At 37.7% G+C, this 16,787-nt stretch overlaps 8 non-coding genes across 8 annotated transcripts; 3 read left to right on the top strand and 5 right to left on the bottom strand.

The window, feature by feature from the left end:
• The first annotated feature begins 560 nt into the window (after positions 1–560).
• TRNAT-AGU (transfer RNA threonine (anticodon AGU)) lies at positions 561–634 on the top strand. The gene has a single exon. It is a non-coding gene; the product is annotated as a tRNA-Thr (tRNA).
• Positions 635–3,325: 2,691 nt separating this feature from the next.
• Positions 3,326–3,407, bottom strand: TRNAS-GCU (transfer RNA serine (anticodon GCU)). The gene has a single exon. It is a non-coding gene; the product is annotated as a tRNA-Ser (tRNA).
• A 556-nt stretch (positions 3,408–3,963) lies between these two features.
• Positions 3,964–4,037, top strand: TRNAT-AGU (transfer RNA threonine (anticodon AGU)). The gene has a single exon. It is a non-coding gene; the product is annotated as a tRNA-Thr (tRNA).
• Positions 4,038–5,698: 1,661 nt separating this feature from the next.
• Positions 5,699–5,780, bottom strand: TRNAS-GCU (transfer RNA serine (anticodon GCU)). The gene has a single exon. It is a non-coding gene; the product is annotated as a tRNA-Ser (tRNA).
• A 556-nt stretch (positions 5,781–6,336) lies between these two features.
• TRNAT-AGU (transfer RNA threonine (anticodon AGU)) lies at positions 6,337–6,410 on the top strand. Its single transcript has one exon. It is a non-coding gene; the product is annotated as a tRNA-Thr (tRNA).
• Positions 6,411–7,462: 1,052 nt separating this feature from the next.
• On the bottom strand, positions 7,463–7,544 carry TRNAS-GCU (transfer RNA serine (anticodon GCU)). Its single transcript has one exon. It is a non-coding gene; the product is annotated as a tRNA-Ser (tRNA).
• A 3,035-nt stretch (positions 7,545–10,579) lies between these two features.
• On the bottom strand, positions 10,580–10,661 carry TRNAS-GCU (transfer RNA serine (anticodon GCU)). The gene has a single exon. It is a non-coding gene; the product is annotated as a tRNA-Ser (tRNA).
• A 1,595-nt stretch (positions 10,662–12,256) lies between these two features.
• Positions 12,257–12,338, bottom strand: TRNAS-GCU (transfer RNA serine (anticodon GCU)). The gene has a single exon. It is a non-coding gene; the product is annotated as a tRNA-Ser (tRNA).
• Positions 12,339–16,787: the final 4,449 nt, after the last annotated feature.

Here is a 16,787-nt window from a genome sequence, read left to right as displayed (position 1 = left end):
CGTCTACATAGCACCCGTGCATTTAGGTGGGAAGATGTTGAGAGGGTTTTTACCAGTCAGTGTTTTTTCACTGAAGATTGTATGTTGGCTTTTGTCAGAGTTGCCTTATCTCGTCAACTACAGTGCCTGTTGTTTGAAGTTAGCTTGGGGAAAACTCTATCAGAAATGAACCAGTGCTGAGGTTTTTAATATCAATTAGTCATAATTTTTCCTCCTTTTGGTTTTGCCATGGCATTTCTTCAATCTGTCTATTCTGTGTCATAACTTGGAAGCAAAACAAGTCCCAAATTTCAGCTGTGCTAAAAGATGGCTCATTCAATTGCAAAACTTCAAAGCCTTTGTCCTCGATACAGCTTCTGTAAATTTGTCAGTCTTTTAAATGAATGCTCTTCAAAATTTATTTGGCTTCTTAAGTGTTATGACTGAGATTGAAATCTTATTCCATGTTTCTGCTCTACGTGGAATGGAACTCAAGCTCAATATTGTTTTGCTGCGCTAACCAGTTGAATGTTCGATTGGTGCTTCCATCTTCCTTGAATTTCAAATGCATGCCATCTTCTGGTGCTGTGGCTTAGTTGGTTAAAGCGCCTGTCTAGTAAACAGGAGATCCTGAGTTCGAATCTCAGCAGTGCCTTGTTTTCATCTCCTCACAAAGAAGCTTCCTATCTTAAAAATTGGTGTTTCACTTGTGACTGATAGTGCAATTGTGAGATTAAAAATCTCTTCTATCTAAGAGATATAAAGGAAGAAAGATGGCGTCAAGCATGACAATGTAAAACCAGTTGGTTTAGTTTTGAAATGCCTCCTATCTATGCATCTCTAATCCGTTTATCCAATGTATCTCACCTTTATGTCCTTTGGCTTAGTTGGTCAAAGAGCCTGTTTAGTAAACAGAAAATCTTGAATTTGAATGCCAGCAGTGCTATTGTTTCTTTATGTCAGTTTGGGTCTTCTTAACTCTCTAAGCAGGCTTTTTAATGTATCACACCTGTTTGTCTTAGTTGGTCAAAGAGCCTGTTTAGTAAAGAGAAAATCTTGAATTTGAATGCCAGCAGTCCTCTTCCTTCTTTATCTCAGTTTAGGGCTGTTTAACTCTCTAAGCAGGCTTTCCAATGTATCACACCTGATTGTCCTTTGTCTTAGTTGGTCAAAGAGCCTATTTAGTAAATGGAAAATCTTGAATTTGAATGCCAGCAGTCCTTTTCCTTCTTTATCTCAGTTTAGGGCTGTTTAACTCTCTAAGCAGGCTTTTTAATGTTTCGCACCTGTTTGTCCTTTGGCTTAGTTGGTCAAAGAGCCTATTTAGTAAATGGAAAATCTTGATTTTGAATGTCAGCAGTGCTTTCTATTCTTCATCTCATTTTGTGGGTTTTTACCCCAAAAAGAGGACTTTTACTCTTGTTTGTCATCAAATATTAATTTCCCACAGCCCTAATATAGTGCAATTGAGAAAAAAAATTCTTTGCTGTTGAAACACTTTAAAAAGAATTAGAGGATATAATTTTCTTTACAGAATATAGGATGGCATTAAGCTTTACAAATTAAAACCAGTAGATTTACAGATCTGACTCTGCAAAGTTTGATAGCAGCACAGGAGTATTGTAAACTTTCATGCTTGAAGTGTCCACCGCTTGGGTTAAAAATGAAAACCAAACCATTCAACACGAAAGAAGAAGCAGCTTAATCCGACGAGGATGGGATTCGAACCCATGCATGCAGAGCACAATGGATTAGCAGTCCATCTCATTAACCACTCGTCCACCTCGTCTACATAGCACCTGTGCGTTTAGGTGGGAAGATGTTGAGAGGGTTTTTACCAGTCAGTGTTTTTTCACTGAAGATTGTATGTTGGCTTTTGTCAGAGTTGCCTTATCTCGTCAACTACAGTGCCTGTTGTTTGAAGTTAGCTTGGGGAAAACTCTATCAGAAATGAACCAGTGCTGAGGTTTTTAATATCAATTAGTCATAATTTTTCCTCCTTTTGGTTTTGCCATGGCATTTCTTCAATCTGTCTATTCTGTGTCATAACTTGGAAGCAAAACAAGTCCCAAATTTCAGCTGTGCTAAAAGATGGCTCATTCAATTGCAAAACTTCAAAGCCTTTGTCCTCGATACAGCTTCTGTAAATTTGTCAGTCTTTTAAATGAATGCTCTTCAAAATTTATTTGGCTTCTTAAGTGTTATGACTGAGATTGAAATCTTATTCCATGTTTCTGCTCTACGTGGAATGGAACTCAAGCTCAATATTGTTTTGCTGCGCTAACCAGTTGAATGTTCGATTGGTGCTTCAATCTTCCTTGGATTTCAAATGCATGCCATATTCTGGTTCTGTGGCTTAGTTGGTTAAAGCGCCTGTCTAGTAAACAGGAGATCCTGAGTTCGAATCTCAGCAGTGCCTTGTTTTCATCTCCTCACAAAGAAGCTTCCTATCTTAAAAATTGGTGTTTCACTTGTGACTGATAGTGCAATTGTGAGATTAAAAATCTCTTCTATGTAAGAGATAGAGCCTTCAAAGAGCCTGTTTAGTAAACAGAAAATCTTGAATGTGAATGCCAGCAGTGCTATTCTTTCTTTATGTCAGTTTGGGGCTTCTTAACTCTCTAAGCAGGCTTTTTAATGTATCACACCTGTTTGTCTTAGTTGGTCAAAGAGCCTGTTTAGTAAACAGAAAATCTTGAATTTGAATGCCAGCAGTCCTCTTCCTTCTTTATCTCAGTTTAGGGCTGTTTAACTCTCTAAGCAGACTTTCTAATGTATCACACCTGATTGTCCTTTGTCTTAATTGGTCAAAGAGCCTATTTAGTAAATGGAAAATCTTGAATTTGAATGCCAGCAGTCCTTTTCCTTCTTTATCTCAGTTTAGGGCTGTTTAACTCTCTAAGCAGGCTTTTTAATGTTTCGCACCTGTTTGTCCTTTTGCTTAGTTGGTCAAAGAGCCTATTTAGTAAATGGAAAATCTTGATTTTGAATGTCAGCAGTGCTTTCTATTCTTCATCTCATTTTGTGGGTTTTTACCCCAAAAAGAGGACTTTTACTCTTGTTTGTCATCAAATATTAATTTCCCACAGCCCTAATATAGTGCAATTGAGAAAAAAAATTCTCTGCTGTTGAAACACTTTAAAAAGAATTAGAGGATATAATTTTCTTTACAGAATATAGGATGGCATTAAGCTTTACAAATTAAAACCAGTAGATTTACAGATCTGACTCTGCAAAGTTTGATAGCAGCACAGGAGTATTGTAAACTTTCATGCTTGAAGTGTCCACCGCTTGGGTTAAAAATGAAAACCAAACCATTCAACACGAAAGAAGAAGCAGCTTAATCCGACGAGGATGGGATTCGAACCCATGCATGCAGAGCACAATGGATTAGCAGTCCATCGCCTTAACCACTCGGCCACCTCGTCTACATAGCACCTGTGCATTTAGGTGGGAAGATGTTGAGAGGGTTTTTACCAGTCAGTGTTTTTTCACTGAAGATTGTATGTTGGCTTTTGTCAGAGTTGCCTTATCTCGTCAACTACAGTGCCTGTTGTTTGAAGTTAGCTTGGGGAAAACTCTATCAGAAATGAACCAGTGCTGAGGTTTTTAATATCAATTAGTCATAATTTTTCCTCCTTTTGGTTTTGCCATGGCATTTCTTCAATCTGTCTATTCTGTGTCATAACTTGGAAGCAAAACAAGTCCCAAATTTCAGCTGTGCTAAAAGATGGCTCATTCAATTGCAAAACTTCAAAGCCTTTGTCCTCGATACAGCTTCTGTAAATTTGTCAGTCTTTTAAATGAATGCTCTTCAAAATTTATTTGGCTTCTTAAGTGTTATGACTGAGATTGAAATCTTATTCCATGTTTCTGCTCTACGTGGAATGGAACTCAAGCTCAATATTGTTTTGCTGCGCTAACCAGTTGAATGTTCGATTGGTGCTTCCATCTTCCTTGAATTTCAAATGCATGCCATCTTCTGGTGCTGTGGCTTAGTTGGTTAAAGCGCCTGTCTAGTAAACAGGAGATCCTGAGTTCGAATCTCAGCAGTGCCTTGTTTTCATCTCCTCACAAAGAAGCTTCCTATCTTAAAAATTGGTGTTTCACTTGTGACTGATAGTGCAATTGTGAGATTAAAAATCTCTTCTATCTAAGAGATATAAAGGAAGAAAGATGGCGTCAAGCATGACAATGTAAAACCAGTTGGTTTAGTTTTGAAATGCCTCCTATCTATGCATCTCTAATCCGTTTATCCAATGTATCTCACCTTTATGTCCTTTGGCTTAGTTGGTCAAAGAGCCTGTTTAGTAAACAGAAAATCTTGAATTTGAATGCCAGCAGTGCTATTCTTTCTTTATGTCAGTTTGGGTCTTCTTAACTCTCTAAGCAGGCTTTTTAATGTATCACACCTGTTTGTCTTAGTTGGTCAAAGAGCCTGTTTAGTAAAGAGAAAATCTTGAATTTGAATGCCAGCAGTCCTCTTCCTTCTTTATCTCAGTTTAGGGCTGTTTAACTCTCTAAGCAGGCTTTCCAATGTATCACACCTGATTGTCCTTTGTCTTAGTTGGTCAAAGAGCCTATTTAGTAAATGGAAAATCTTGAATTTGAATGCCAGCAGTCCTTTTCCTTCTTTATCTCAGTTTAGGGCTGTTTAACTCTCTAAGCAGGCTTTTTAATGTTTCGCACCTGTTTGTCCTTTGGCTTAGTTGGTCAAAGAGCCTATTTAGTAAATGGAAAAAGCGCCTGTCTAGTAAACAGGAGATCCTGAGTTCGAATCTCAGCAGTGCCTTGTTTTCATCTCCTCACAAAGAAGCTTCCTATCTTAAAAATTGGTGTTTCACTTGTGACTGATAGTGCAATTGTGAGATTAAAAATCTCTTCTATGTAAGAGATAGAGCCTTCAAAGAGCCTGTTTAGTAAACAGAAAATCTTGAATTTGAATGCCAGCAGTGCTATTCTTTCTTTATGTCAGTTTGGGGCTTCTTAACTCTCTAAGCAGGCTTTTTAATGTATCACACCTGTTTGTCTTAGTTGGTCAAAGAGCCTGTTTAGTAAACAGAAAATCTTGAATTTGAATGCCAGCAGTCCTCTTCCTTCTTTATCTCAGTTTAGGGCTGTTTAACTCTCTAAGCAGACTTTCTAATGTATCACACCTGATTGTCCTTTTTCTTAGTTGGTCAAAGAGCCTATTTAGTAAATGGAAAATCTTGAATTTGAATGCCAGCAGTCCTTTTCCTTCTTTATCTCAGTTTAGGGCTGTTTAACTCTCTAAGCAGGCTTTTTAATGTTTCGCACCTGTTTGTCCTTTTGCTTAGTTGGTCAAAGAGCCTATTTAGTAAATGGAAAATCTTGATTTTGAATGTCAGCAGTGCTTTCTATTCTTCATCTCATTTTGTGGGTTTTTACCCCAAAAAGAGGACTTTTACTCTTGTTTGTCATCAAATATTAATTTCCCACAGCCCTAATATAGTGCAATTGAGAAAAAAAATTCTCTGCTGTTGAAACACTTTAAAAAGAATTAGAGGATATAATTTTCTTTACAGAATATAGGATGGCATTAAGCTTTACAAATTAAAACCAGTAGATTTACAGATCTGACTCTGCAAAGTTTGATAGCAGCACAGGAGTATTGTAAACTTTCATGCTTGAAGTGTCCACCGCTTGGGTTAAAAATGAAAACCAAACCATTCAACACGAAAGAAGAAGCAGCTTAATCCGACGAGGATGGGATTCGAACCCATGCATGCAGAGCACAATGGATTAGCAGTCCATCGCCTTAACCACTCGGCCACCTCGTCTACATAGCACCTGTGCATTTAGGTGGGAAGATGTTGAGAGGGTTTTTACCAGTCAGTGTTTTTTCACTGAAGATTGTATGTTGGCTTTTGTCAGAGTTGCCTTATCTCGTCAACTACAGTGCCTGTTGTTTGAAGTTAGCTTGGGGAAAACTCTATCAGAAATGAACCAGTGCTGAGGTTTTTAATATCAATTAGTCATAATTTTTCCTCCTTTTGGTTTTGCCATGGCATTTCTTCAATCTGTCTATTCTGTGTCATAACTTGGAAGCAAAACAAGTCCCAAATTTCAGCTGTGCTAAAAGATGGCTCATTCAATTGCAAAACTTCAAAGCCTTTGTCCTCGATACAGCTTCTGTAAATTTGTCAGTCTTTTAAATTAATGCTCTTCAAAATTTATTTGGCTTCTTAAGTGTTATGACTGAGATTGAAATCTTATTCCATGTTTCTGCTCTACGTGGAATGGAACTCAAGCTCAATATTGTTTTGCTGCGCTAACCAGTTGAATGTTCGATTGGTGCTTCAATCTTCCTTGGATTTCAAATGCATGCCATCTTCTGGTGCTGTGGCTTAGTTGGTTAAAGCGCCTGTCTAGTAAACAGGAGATCCTGAGTTCGAATCTCAGCAGTGCCTTGTTTTCATCTCCTCACAAAGAAGCTTCCTATCTTAAAAATTGGTGTTTCACTTGTGACTGATAGTGCAATTGTGAGATTAAATATCTCTTCTATCTAAGAGATATAAAGGAAGAAAGATGGCGTCAAGCATGACAATGTAAAACCAGTTGATTTAGTTTTGAAATGCCTCCTATCTATGCATCTCTAATCCGTTTATCCAATGTATCTCACCTTTATGTCCTTTGGCTTAGTTGGTCAAAGAGCCTGTTTAGTAAACAGAAAATCTTGAATTTGAATGCCAGCAGTGCTATTCTTTCTTTATGTCAGTTTGGGGCTTCTTAACTCTCTAAGCAGGCTTTCTAATGTATCACACCTGTTTGTCTTAGTTGGTCAAAGAGCCTGTTTAGTAAACAGAAAATCTTGAATTTGAATGCCAGCAGTCCTCTTCCTTCTTTATCTCAGTTTAGGGCTGTTTAACTCTCTAAGCAGGCTTTCTAATGTATCACACCTGATTGTCCTTTGTCTTAGTTGGTCAAAGAGCCTATTTAGTAAATGGAAAATCTTGAATTTGAATGCCAGCAGTCCTTTTCCTTCTTTATCTCAGTTTAGGGCTGTTTAACTCTCTAAGCAGGCTTTTTAATGTTTCGCACCTGTTTGTCCTTTGGCTTAGTTGGTCAAAGAGCCTATTTAGTAAATGGAAAATCTTGATTTTGAATGTCAGCAGTGCTTTCTATTCTTCATCTCATTTTGTGGGTTTTTACCCCAAAAAGAGGACTTTTACTCTTGTTTGTCATCAAATATTAATTTCCCACAGCCCTAATATAGTGCAATTGAGAAAAAAAATTCTCTGCTGTTGAAACACTTTAAAAAGAATTAGAGGATATAATTTTCTTTACAGAATATAGGATGGCATTAAGCTTTACAAATTAAAACCAGTAGATTTACAGATCTGACTCTGCAAAGTTTGATAGCAGCACAGGAGTATTGTAAACTTTCATGCTTGAAGTGTCCACCGCTTGGGTTAAAAATGAAAACCAAAACATTCAACACGAAAGAAGAAGCAGCTTAATCCGACAAGGATGGGATTCGAACCCATGCATGCAGAGCACAATGGATTAGCAGTCCATCGCCTTAACCACTCAGCCACCTCGTCTACATAGCACATGTGCGTTTAGGTGGGAAGATGTTGAGAGGGTTTTTACCAGTCAGTGTTTTTTCACTGAAGATTGTATGTTGGCTTTTGTCAGAGTTGCCTTATCTCATCAACTACAGTGCCTGTTGTTTGAAGTTAGCTTGGGGAAAACTCTATCAGAAATGAACCAGTGCTGAGGTTTTTAATATCAATTAGTCATAATTTTTCCTCCTTTTGGTTTTGCCATGGCATTTCTTCAATCTGTCTATTCTGTGTCATAACTTGGAAGCAAAACAAGTCCCAAATTTCAGCTGTGCTAAAAGATGGCTCATTCAATTGCAAAACTTCAAAGCCTTTGTCCTCGATACAGCTTCTGTAAATTTGTCAGTCTTTTAAATGAATGCTCTTCAAAATTTATTTGGCTTCTTAAGTGTTATGACTGAGATTGAAATCTTATTCCATGTTTCTGCTCTATGTGGAATGGAACTCAAGCTCAATATTGTTTTGCTGCGCTAACCAGTTGAATGTTCGATTGGTGCTTCAATCTTCCTTGGATTTCAAATGCATGCCATCTTCTGGTGCTGTGGCTTAGGAGGAGATCCTGAGTTTGAATCTCAGCAGTGCCTTGTTTTCATCTCCTCACAAAGAAGCTTCCTATCTTAAAAATTGGTGTTTCACTTGTGACTGATAGTGCAATTGTGAGATTAAAAATCTCTTCTATCTAAGAGATATAAAGGAAGAAAGATGGCGTCAAGCATGACAATGTAAAACCAGTTGATTTAGTTTTGAAATGCCTCCTATCTATGCATCTCTAATCCGTTTATCCAATGTATCTCACCTTTATGTCCTTTGGCTTAGTTGGTCAAAGAGCCTGTTTAGTAAACAGAAAATCTTGAATTTGAATGCCAGCAGTGCTATTCTTTCTTTATGTCAGTTTGGGGCTTCTTAACTCTCTAAGCAGGCTTTCTAATGTATCACACCTGTTTGTCTTAGTTGGTCAAAGAGCCTGTTTAGTAAACAGAAAATCTTGAATTTGAATGCCAGCAGTCCTCTTCCTTCTTTATCTCAGTTTAGGGCTGTTTAACTCTCTAAGCAGGCTTTCTAGGTGGGAAGATGTTGAGAGGGTTTTTACCAGTCAGTGTTTTTTCACTGAAGATTGTATGTTGGCTTTTGTCAGAGTTGCCTTATCTCGTCAACTACAGTGCCTGTTGTTTGAAGTTAGCTTGGGGAAAACTCTATCAGAAATGAACGAGTGCTGAGGTTTTTAATATCAATTAGTCATAATTTTTCCTCCTTTTGGTTTTGCCATGGCATTTCTTCAATCTGTCTATTCTGTGTCATAACTTGGAAGCAAAACAAGTCCCAAATTTCAGCTGTGCTAAAAGATGGCTCATTCAATTGCAAAACTTCAAAGCCTTTGTCCTTGATACAGCTTCTGTAAATTTGTCAGTCTTTTAAATGAATGCTCTTCAAAATTTATTTGGCTTCTTAAGTGTTATGACTGAGATTGAAATCTTATTCCATGTTTCTGCTCTACGTGGAGTGGAACTCAAGCTCAATATTGTTTTGCTGCGCTAACCAGTTGAATGTTCGATTGGTGCTTCAATCTTCCTTGGATTTCAAATGCATGCCATCTTCTGGTGCTGTGGCTTAGTTGGTTAAAGCGCCTGTCTAGTAAACAGGAGATCCTGAGTTCGACTCTCAGCAGTGCCTTGTTTTCATCTCCTCACAAAGAAGCTTCCTATCTTAAAAATAGGTGTTTCACTTGTGACTGATAGTACAATTGTGAGATTAAAAATCTCTTCTATTTAAGAGATATAAAGGAAGAATGATGGCGTCAAGCATGACATTGTAAAACCAGTTGATTTAGTTTTGAAATGCCTCCTTTCTATGCATCTCTAATCCGTTTATCCAATGTATCTCACCTTTATGTCCTTTGGCTTAGTTGGTCAAAGAGCCTGTTTAGTAAACAGAAAATCTTGAATTTGAATGCCAGCAGTGCTATTCTTTCTTTATGTCAGTTTGGGGCTTCTTAACTCTCTAAGCAGGCTTTCTAATGTATCACACCTGTTTGTCCTTTATCTTAGTTGGTCAAAGAGCCTGTTTAGTAAACAGAAAATCTTGAATTTGAATGCCAGCAGTGCTATTCTTTCTTTATGTCAGTTTGGGGCTTCTTAACTCTCTAAGCAGGCTTTCTAATGTATCACACCTGTTTGTCCTTTGTCTTAGTTGGTCAAAGAGCCTGTTTAGTAAACAGAAAATCTTGAATTTGAATGCCAGCAGTGCTATTCTTTCTTTATGTCAGTTTGAGGCTTCTTAACTCTCTAAGCAGGCTTTCTAATGTATCACACCTGTTTGTCCTTTGTCTTAGTTGGTCAAAGAGCCTGTTTAGTAAACAGAAAATCTTGAATTTGAATGCCAGCAGTCCTCTTCCTTCTTTATCTCAGTTTAGGGCTGTTTAACTCTCTAAGCAGGCTTTCTAATGTATCACACCTGTTTGTCCTTTGTCTTAGTTGGTCAAAGAGCCTATTTAGTAAACAGAAAATCTTGAATTTGAATGCCAGCAGTCCTCTTCCTTCTTTATCTCAGTTTAGGGCTGTTTAACTCTCTAAGCAGGCTTTCTAATGTATCACACCTGTTTGTCCTTTGGCTTAGTTGGTCAAAGAGCCTATTTAGTAAATGGAAAATCTTGATTTTGAATGTCAGCAGTGCTTTCTATTCTTCATCTCATTTTGTGGGTTTTTACCCCAAAAAGAGGACTTTTACTCTTGTTTGTCATCAAATATTAATTTCCCACAGCCCTAATATAGTGCAATTGAGAAAAAAAATTCTCTGCTGTTGAAACACTTTAAAAAGAATTAGAGGATATAATTTTCTTTACAGAATATAGGATGGCATTAAGCTTTACAAATTAATACCAGTAGTTTTACAGATCTGACTCTGCAAAGTTTGATAGCAGCACAGGAGTATTGTAAACTTTCATGCTTGAAGTGTCCACCGCTTGGGTTAAAAATGAAAACCAAACCATTCAACACGAAAGAAGAAGCAGCTTAATCCGACGAGGTTGGGATTCGAACCCATGCATGCAGAGCACAATGGATTAGCAGTCCATCGCCTTAACCACTCGGCCACCTCGTCTACATAGCACCTGTGCGTTTAGGTGGGAAGATGTTGAGAGGGATTTTACCAGTCAGTGTTTTTTCACTGAAGATTGTATGTTGGCTTTTGTCAGAGTTGCCTTATCTCATCAACTACAGTGCCTGTTGTTTGAAGTTAGCTTGGGGAAAACTCTATCAGAAATTAACCAGTGCTGAGGTTTTTAATATCAATTAGTCATAATTTTTCCTCCTTTTGGTTTTGCCATGGCATTTCTTCAATCTGTCTATTCTGTGTCATAACTTGGAAGCAAAACAAGTCCCAAATTTCAGCTGTGCTAAAAGATGGCTCATTCAATTGCAAAACTTCAAAGCCTTTGTCCTCGATACAGCTTCTGTAAATTTGTCAGTCTTTTAAATGAATGCTCTTCAAAATTTATTTGGCTTCTTAAGTGTTATGACTGAGATTGAAATCTTATTCCATGTTTCTGCTCTACGTGGAATGGAACTCAAGCTCAATATTGTTTTGCTGCGCTAACCAGTTGAATGTTCGATTGGTGCTTCAATCTTCCTTGGATTTCAAATGCATGCCATCTTCTGGTGCTGTGGCTTAGTTGGTTAAAGCGCCTGTGTTTCACTTGTGACTGATAGTGCAATTGTGAGATTAAAAATCTCTTCTATCTAAGAGATATAAAGGAAGGAAGATGGCGTCAAGCATGACAATGTAAAACCAGTTGATTTAGTTTTGAAATGCCTCCTATCTATGCATCTCTAATCCGTTTATCCAATGTATCTCACCTTTATGTCCTTTGGCTTAGTTGGTCAAAGAGCCTGTTTAGTAAACAGAAAATCTTGAATTTGAATGCCAGCAGTGCTATTCTTTCTTTATGTCAGTTTGGGGCTTCTTAACTCTCTAAGCAGGCTTTCTAATGTATCACACCTGTTTGTCTTAGTTGGTCAAAGAGCCTGTTTAGTAAACAGAAAATCTTGAATTTGAATGCCAGCAGTCCTCTTCCTTCTTTATCTCAGTTTAGGGCTGTTTAACTCTCTAAGCAGGCTTTCTAATGTATCACACCTGATTGTCCTTTGTCTTAGTTGGTCAAAGAGCCTATTTAGTAAATGGAAAATCTTGAATTTGAATGCCAGCAGTCCTTTTCCTTCTTTATCTCAGTTTAGGGCTGTTTAACTCTCTAAGCAGGCTTTTTAATGTTTCGCACCTGTTTGTCCTTTGTCTTAGTTGGTCAAAGAGCCTATTTAGTAAATGGAAAATCTTGATTTTGAATGTCAGCAGTGCTTTCTATTCTTCATCTCATTTTGTGGGTTTTTACCCCAAAAAGAGGACTTTTACTCTTGTTTGTCATCAAATATTAATTTCCCACAGCCCTAATATAGTGCAATTGAGAAAAAAAATTCTCTGCTGTTGAAACACTTTAAAAAGAATTAGAGGATATAATTTTCTTTACAGAATATAGGATGGCATTAAGCTTTACAAATTAAAACCAGTAGTTTTACAGATCTGACTCTGCAAAGTTTGATAGCAGCACAGGAGTATTGTAAACTTTCATGCTTGAAGTGTCCACCGCTTGGGTTAAAAATGAAAACCAAACTATTCAACACGAAAGAAGAAGCAGCTTAATCCGACGAGGTTGGGATTCGAACCCATGCATGCAGAGCACAATGGATTAGCAGTCCATCGCCTTAACCACTCGGCCACCTCGTCTACATAGCACCTGTGCGTTTAGGTGGGAAGATGTTGAGAGGGATTTTACCAGTCAGTGTTTTTTCACTGAAGATTGTATGTTGGCTTTTGTCAGAGTTGCCTTATCTCATCAACTACAGTGCCTGTTGTTTGAAGTTAGCTTGGGGAAAACTCTATCAGAAATTAACCAGTGCTGAGGTTTTTAATATCAATTAGTCATAATTTTTCCTCCTTTTGGTTTTGCCATGGCATTTCTTCAATCTGTCTATTCTGTGTCATAACTTGGAAGCAAAACAAGTCCCAAATTTCAGCTGTGCTAAAAGATGGCTCATTCAATTGCAAAACTTCAAAGCCTTTGTCCTCGATACAGCTTCTGTAAATTTGTCAGTCTTTTAAATGAATGCTCTTCAAAATTTATTTGGCTTCTTAAGTGTTATGACTGAGATTGAAATCTTATTCCATGTTTCTGCTCTATGTGGAATGGAACTCAAGCTCAATATTGTTTTGCTGCGCTAACCAGTTGAATGTTCGATTGGTGCTTCAATCTTCCTTGGATTTCAAATGCATGCCATCTTCTGGTGCTGTGGCTTAGTTGGTTAAAGCGCCTGTCTAGTAAACAGGAGATCCTGAGTTTGAATCTCAGCAGTGCCTTGTTTTCATCTCCTCACAAAGAAGCTTCCTATCTTAAAAATTGGTGTTTCACTTGTGACTGATAGTGCAATTGTGAGATTAAAAATCTCTTCTATCTAAGAGATATAAAGGAAGAAAGATGGCGTCAAGCATGACAATGTAAAACCTGTTGATTTAGTTTTGAAATGCCTCCTATCTATGCATCTCTAATCCGTTTATCCAATGTATCTCACCTTTATGTCCTTTGGCTTAGTTGGTCAAAGAGCCTGTTTAGTAAACAGAAAATCTTGAATTTGAATGCCAGCAGTGCTATTCTTTCTTTATGTCAGTTTGGGGCTTCTTAACTCTCTAAGCAGGCTTTCTAATGTACCACACCTGTTTGTCCTTTGTCTTAGTTGGTCAAAGAGCCTGTTTAGTAAACAGAAAATCTTGAATTTGAATGACAGCAGTCCTCTTCCTTCTTTATCTCAGTTTAGGGCTGTTTAACTCTCTAAGCAGGCTTTCTAATGTATCACACCTGTTTGTCCTTTGTCTTAGTTGGTCAAAGAGCCTATTTAGTAAACAGAAAATCTTGAATTTGAATGCCAGCAGTGCTATTCTTTCTTTATGTCAGTTTGGGGCTTCTTAACTCTCTAAGCAGGCTTTCTAATGTATCACACCTGTTTGTCCTTTGTCTTAGTTGGTCAAAGAGCCTGTTTAGTAAACAGAAAATCTTGAATTTGAATGCCAGCAGTCCTCTTCCTTCTTTATCTCAGTTTAGGGCTCTTTAACTCTCTAAGCAGGCTTTCTAATGTATCACACCTGTTTGTCCTTTGTCTTAGTTTTTTCAAAGAGCCTGTTTAGTAAACAGAAAATCTTGAATTTGAATGCTAGCAGTCCTCTTCCTTCTTTATCTCAGTTTAGGGCTGTTTAACTCTCTAAGCAGGCTTTCTAATGTATCACACCTGTTTGTCCTTTGTCTTAGTTGGTCAAAGAGCCTATTTAGTAAACAGAAAATCTTGAATTTGAATGCCAGCAGTCCTCTTCCTTCTTTATCTCAGTTTAGGGCTGTTTAACTCTCTAAGCAGGCTTTCTAATGTATCACACCTGTTTGTCCTTTGGCTTAGTTGGTCAAAGAGCCTATTTAGTAAATGGAAAATCTTGATTTTGAATGTCAGCAGTGCTTTCTATTCTTCATCTCATTTTGTGGGTTTTTACCCCAAAAAGAGGACTTTTACTCTTGTTTGTCATCAAATATTAATTTCCCACAGCCCTAATATAGTGCAATTGAGAAAAAAAATTCTCTGCTGTTGAAACACTTTAAAAGGAATTAGAGGATATAATTTTCTTTACAGAATATAGGATGGCATCAAGCTTTACAAATTAAAACCAGTGGATTTACAGATGTGACTCTGCAAAGTTTGATAGTAGCACAGGAGTATTGTAAACTTTCATGCTTGAAGTGTCCACCGCTTGGGTTAAAAATGAAAACCAAACCATTCAACACGAAAGAAGAAGCAGATTAATCCGACGAGGATGGGATTCTAACCCATGCATGCAGAGCACAATGGATTAGCAGTCCATCGCCTTAACCACTCTGCCACCTCGTCTACATAGCACCTGTGCGTTTAGGTGGGAAGATGTTGAGAGGGTTTTTACCAGTCAGTGTTTTTTCACTGAAGATTGTATGTTGGCTTTTGTCAGAGTTGCCTTATCTCGTCAACTACAGTGCCTGTTGTTTGAAGTTAGCTTGGGGAAAACTCTATCAGAAATGAACCAGTGCTGAGGTTTTTAATATCAATTAGTCATAATTTTTCCTCCTTTTGGTTTTGCCATGGCATTCCTTCAATCTTTCTATTCTGTGTCATAACTTGGAAGCAAAACAAGTCCCAAATTTCAGCTGTGCTAAAAGATGGCTCATTCAATTGCAAAACTTCAAAGCCTTTGTCCTCGATACAGCTTGTGTAAATTTGTCAGTCTTTTAAATGAATGCTCTTCAAAATTTACTTGGCTTCTTAAGTGTTATGACTGAGATTGAAATCTTATTCCATGTTTCTGCTCTACGTGGAATGGAACTCAAGCTCAATATTGTTTTGCTGCGCTAACCAGTTGAATGTTCGATTGGTGCTTCAATCTTCCTTGGATTTCAAATGCATTCCATTTTCTCGTGCTGTGGCTTAGTTGGTTAAAGCGCCTGTCTAGTAAACAGGAGATCCTGAGTTCGAATCTCAGCAGTGCCTTGTTTTCATCTCCTCACAAAGAAGCTTCCTATCTTAAAAATAGGTGTTTCACTTGCGACTGATGGTGCAATTGTGAGATTAAAAATCTCTTCTATCTAAGAGATATAAAGGAAGAAAGATGGCTTCAAGCATGACAATGTAAAACCAGTTGCTTTAGTTTCGAAATGCCTCCTTTCTATGCATCTCTAATCCGTTTATCCAATGTATCTCACCTTTATGTCCTTTGGCTTAGTTGGTCAAAGAGCCTGTTTAGTAAACAGAAAATCTTGAATTTGAATGCCAGCAGTGCTATTCTTTCTTTATGTCAGTTTGGGGCTTCTTAACTCTCTAAGCAGGCTTTCTAATGTATCACACCTGTTTGTCCTTTGTCTTAGTTGGTCAAAGAGCCTGTTTAGTAAACAGAAAATCTTGAATTTGAATGCCAGCAGTCCTCTTCCTTCTTTATCTCACTTTAGGGCTGTTTAACTCTCTAAGCAGGCTTTCTAATGTATCACACCTGTTTGTCCTTTGTCTTAGTTTTTTCAAAGAGCCTGTTTAGTAAACAGAAAATCTTGAGTTTGAATGCTAGCAGTCCTCTTCCTTTTTTATCTCAGTTTAGTGCTGTTTAACTCTCTAAGCAGGCTTTCTAATGTATCACACCTGTTTGTCCTTTGTCTTAGTTGGTCAAAGAGCCTATTTAGTAAATGGAAAATCTTGAATTTGAATGCCAGCAGTCCTTTTCCTTCTTTATCTCAGTTTAGGGCTGTTTAACTCTCTAAGCAGGCTTTTTAATGTTTCACACCTGTTTGTCCTTTGGCTTAGTTGGTCAAAGAGCCTATTTAGTAAAAGGAAAATCTTGATTTTGAATGTCAGCAGTGCTTTCTATTCTTCATCTCATTTTGTGGGTTTTTACCCCAAAAAGAGGACTTTTACTCTTGTTTGTCATCAAATATTAATTTCCCACAGCCCTAATATAGTGCAATTGAGAAAAAAAATTCTCTGCTGTTGAAACACTTTAAAAGGAATTAGAGGATATAATTTTCTTTACAGAATATAGGATGGCATCAAGCTTTACAAATTAAAACCAGTGGATTTACAGATCTGACTCTGCAAAGTTTGATAGCAGCACAGGAGTATTGTAAACTTTCATGCTTGAAGTGTCCACCGCTTGGGTTAAAAATGAAACCCAAACCATTCAACACGAAAGAAGAAGCAGATTAATCCGACGAGGATGGGATTCGAACCCATGCATGCAGAGCACAATGGATTAGCAGTCCATCTCCTTAACCACTCGGCCACCTCGTCTACATAGTGCCCGTGCATTTAGGTGGGAAGATGTTGAGAGGGTTTTTACCAGTCAGTGTTTTTTCACTGAAGATTGTATGTTGGCTTTTGTCAGAGTTGCCTTATCTCGTCAACTACAGTGCCTGTTGTTTGAAGTTAGCTTGGGGAAAACTCTATCAGAAATGAACCAGTGCTGAGGTTTTTAATATCAATTAGTCATAATTTTTCCTCCTTTTGGTTTTGCCATGGCATTTCTTCAATCTGTCTATTCTGTGTCATAACTTGGAAGCAAAACAAGTCCCAAATTTCAGCTGTGCTAAAAGATGGCTCATTCAATTGCAAAACTTCAAAGCCTTTG

This window comes from Dendrobates tinctorius, unplaced genomic scaffold, assembly GCF_039654945.1.
Source record: "Dendrobates tinctorius isolate UK_male_01 unplaced genomic scaffold, ASM3965494v1 ptg000204l, whole genome shotgun sequence".
Lineage (NCBI taxonomy): Eukaryota > Metazoa > Chordata > Amphibia > Anura > Dendrobatidae > Dendrobates > Dendrobates tinctorius.
This window is presented reverse-complemented; position numbering and strand designations above follow the sequence as displayed.